Genomic DNA, 4,486 nt, shown 5'->3' with positions numbered 1-4,486 from the left:
GATAGTGTATCAGGATGCAGACAACAGGCTATCTTAAGCCTCCAGCTTCAACATAACTACTATCATCACTCCAATAACCATCTGTTCCTGCTACTATGTTTCTTTAGCAACAAAAGCATAAGTAACTGGTTTTTTTCCATTATCAAACTCTCTGTCTCTGTCTCTCTGTCTCTGTGTCTCTGTCTCTGTGTCTCTGTCTCTCTCTCTCTCTGTCTCTCTCTGTCTCTCTCTGTCTCTCTCTGTCTCTGTCTCTGTCTCTGTCTCTCTCTCTCGCTCTCTTTCTCTCTCTCTCTCTCTCTCTCTCTATATATATATATATATATACACACTCTCATCAGTAGACAGATCATGGAAACAGAAACTAAACAGAGACACAGAGACAGTAACAGAAGTTATAGTAGCAGAAGTTATAAACCAAACAGATATCTATAGAACATATCATCCTAAAACAAAGATATCTATATCTATATCTATATCTATATCTATATCTATATCTATATCTATATCTATATCTATATCTATATCTATATCTATATCTATATCTATATCTATATCTATATCTATATCTATATCTATCTATATCTATATCTATATCTATATCTATATCTATCTATCTTCTTCTCAGCATCAAAGGGTAACTTCTCCTGAATTGACCATATAATCTGTCAATAAACAGGCCTCGACATATACAAGATTAAAAATAACCCCATGCATCCTAACAGATCACCACAGGCTAAGGCTGGTCTTCAATAACAAACAAACAAACAAGCAAACAAACAAATAAAAAACAAGACAAAACAACAACAATACACACCTATAATTTCTAGAAAAAATAGAAACAAATACACCGAACAGTATTAGATAGCAGGAAATAATCAAACTCAGGGCTGTAATCAACTGAATAGAAACAAAAATAACTATACCAAGAATCAACAAAATAACGAACTGGTTCTTTTTTAAAATCAACAAGATATATAAACCCAGACTAACCAGACTAACCAGATTAACCAGAGGGTACAGAAGAAGTAGCCAAAATAACAAAATCAAAAATGAAAAGATAACATAACAACAAAAACTGAGGAAATTCAAAAAAACATCAGATCTACAAATGCCTATACTCAGTAAATTTGGTTAATCCGAATGAAATAGATGATTTTCTAGACCGATGAAAGCACTAAAAGTATAGAAGCAGTTATTAAAAGTCTCCCAACTGAGAAGTGCCTAAGGCCAGATGGATTTAGTGCAGAATTCAATCAGACCTTCATAGAAGACCTTATACCAATACTCCCCAAACTATCCCCCAATATAGAAACAGAAGGAACACTACATAATTCATTTTCTGAAGTCACAATTACACTTATACCTAAGCCTCACAAAGACTCAATAAAGAACAAAAATCAGACCATTTTCCTTTGTGAATATCGATGCAAAAATACTCAATAAAATTTTTGCAAAATGAATCCAAGAATACATCAAAAAGATCCTTCATCATGATCAAGTATGTTTTATCCCAGGGATGAAGGGATGATTCCATATACGGAAATCTATCATTGTAAAACAATATATAAACAAACTCAATTAAAAAAAAAACTACATGATCATCTCAGTAGATGCTGAGCACTCATTTGAGAAGTTAAACACTACTTCATGTTAAAAGTTTAGGAAAGATGAGGAATGCAAGACCCATATCTAAACATACTAACAGCAATATTCAGCAAACCAGTATCCAACATTAAATTAAGTGGAGAGAAACTTGAAGCAATCCCACTAAAATCACGGAGTAGACAAGTCTGTCCACTCTCTGTCTATTCAATATAGTACTAGAAGTCCTAGCCAGAGTAATTAGGCAACAAAAGGATGTCAAAGGGATACAAATTGGAAAAGAAGAAGACAAAATATCACTATTTGAAGAATATATATTAGTATATTTAAGTGACTCCAATACTTCTAGAAGAAAACAACTAAATAACTTCAGCAAAGTGGCTGGGTATAAATCAGTAGGCTTCCTCTACTCAAAAGATATACAGGCTGAGAAAGAAAGGACACTGTTTCCAAGAGTCACAAATAATATAAAATACCTTGGTGAGACTCTAACCAAGTAAGTGAAAAATCTGTATGACAAGAATTTCAAGTCTCTGAAGAAAAATTGAAGATTCCAGAAGATGGAAAGATCTCCCATGAACATGAATTTGCTAGATTACTATTGTAAAAATGGCAATCGTGCCAAAAACAATCTAGAGATTCAATGCAGTCCCCACCAAAATTACAATTCTTCATAGAGTTTGAAAGAGCAATTTGCAAATATATTTGGAACAAAAACAAACAAACAAACAAACAAAATGGGATAGTTAAAACCGTACTCAAGGATAAAAGAACTTGTGGGGAAATCACCATCCCAGCAAACAGGGTATATTACATACCAATAGTGACAAAACCTGTTTGGCACTGGTACAAAGATAGGAAGGTAGACAAATGGAATAGAATTGAAGAACAAAATATGAACCTACACACCTATGTTCACTTGATCTTTGACAGCGTTGCTAAAATCAAACAGTGGAAAAAAAGGTATGATTTTCAATAAATGCTGTTGGTTCAACTGGTGGTCAGCATGTAGAAAAATGTAAATCCATCAATCCTTATTTCCCTGTACAAAGCTTAAGTCCAAGTAGATCAAGGACCTCCACATAAAACCAGATATACTCAAACTAATGGAAGATAGAGTGGGGAAGAGCTTCGAATACATGGGTTCTGGGGAAAATTTCCTAAACAGAACACCAATGGCTTATGCTCTAAGATCATGAATTGACAAATGAGACTTCATAAATTTGCAAAACTTGTGTAAGGCAAAGGACACTCTCATTAAGATAAAATAGCAACAAACAGATTGGGAAAAGATCTTTACCAACCCTACATCCAATGAAGGGCTAATATCCAATATATACAGAGAACTCATGAAGTTAGACTGCAGAGAATCAAATATCCTTATTAAAAAATCATGTACAGAGCTAAACAAAAACTTCTGAACTGAGGAATATAGAATGTCTGAGAAGCACCTAAATAAATGTTCAAAATCCTTAGTCATCAGAGAAATGCAAATCACAACTATCCTGAGATTCTACCTCACACCAGTAAGAATGATTAAGATAAAAAACTCAGGTGACAACTGATGATGACATGGGTATAGAGAAAGAGGAACATTGCTCTATTTTGGCTGTGACCACAAGTTGGTGCAATCATTCTGGAAATGTCTTGAGGCTTCTCAGAAAATTGGACATAGTAAACCTGAGGAACCAGCTATCCCACTACTGGGCATATACCCAAAAGATGCTCCAATATAAAACATGGTAACATGTTCCACCACATTGATAGCTGCCTTATTTATAATATAAGGTGGAAAGAATCCAGATGTGTGGTTTAATTACACAATGGAGTACTACTCAGCTTTAAAAATCCATGACCTCTTGAAATTCATAGGCAAATGGTTTGAACTAGAAAATATCATTCTAAGTGAGGTAACCCAATCACAGAAAAACACAAATGGTATGCACCCACTCCTAAGTGGATATTAGCCCAAAAGCTCAGATTACCTAAGTACAATCCACAGAAGACTTAAAGTTCAAGAAGAAGGATGACCAAATTGTGGGTGCTTTAGTCCTTATTAGAAGGTGGGACAAAAATATTAATAGGAGAAAATACAGAGAAAAAGGTGGAGCAGAGACTAAAAGAAAGTGCATCCTAAGACTGCCCTGTCTGAGGATACAGCCCATTCACATACAGTCTTCAAACCCAGAAAATATTGCTAATGGCAAGAAGTGCATGTTGACAATAGCATGATATAGCTATCTCCTAAAAGTCTCTGCCAGAGCATGACACATACAGAGGCAAATGCTCTCATCCAACCATTGAACTTAGAAAGGGACCCCCACTGTAGGACTTAGAGAAAGGATTGGAAGAGTTGAATGGGCTTGTAACCTCATAAGAACAACAATATCAACAAACCAGATCTCCCAGGGACTAAACTGCCATCCGAAGCATCCTCGAGGAGAGAGCCATGGCTTCAGTTGCATATGTAGCAAAGGATGGCATTGTTGGGCATCAATGGGTGGAGAAGCCCATGGTCCTGCCAAGTCTTGACTCCCCAGTGTAAGGGACTGTCAGGACAGGGAAGCAAGAAGGGATGGGTGGATGTGTGCAGGAACACCTTCATAGAAGAAGGGAGAGTGAGGATGGCATAGGGGAGTTATGGACAAATAAAATATATTCAAATAAAAGTAGAAAAAATAGAAAAGAACAATTAAAACAACTCCTTAAATGGTTAGCATGTCTATACATGTAGGTAAACAGGAGTCTACCCATATTTTAAGATGGCAAAGGAGACAGTTTCAAAATGAAGACAAGTACATGAAGTTTTTTCCTGTATTACCCACCCAATATACATCTACAGTTCCAAGGGAAGAGTGAATGCATTTAGTAAAATCTGTCACTC

Source organism: Rattus norvegicus, chromosome 1, assembly GCF_021556685.1.
Source record: "Rattus norvegicus strain SHRSP/BbbUtx chromosome 1, alternate assembly SHRSP_T2T, whole genome shotgun sequence".
Classification (NCBI taxonomy): Eukaryota; Metazoa; Chordata; class Mammalia; order Rodentia; family Muridae; genus Rattus; species Rattus norvegicus.
Note: the sequence above shows the minus strand (reverse complement) of the source record.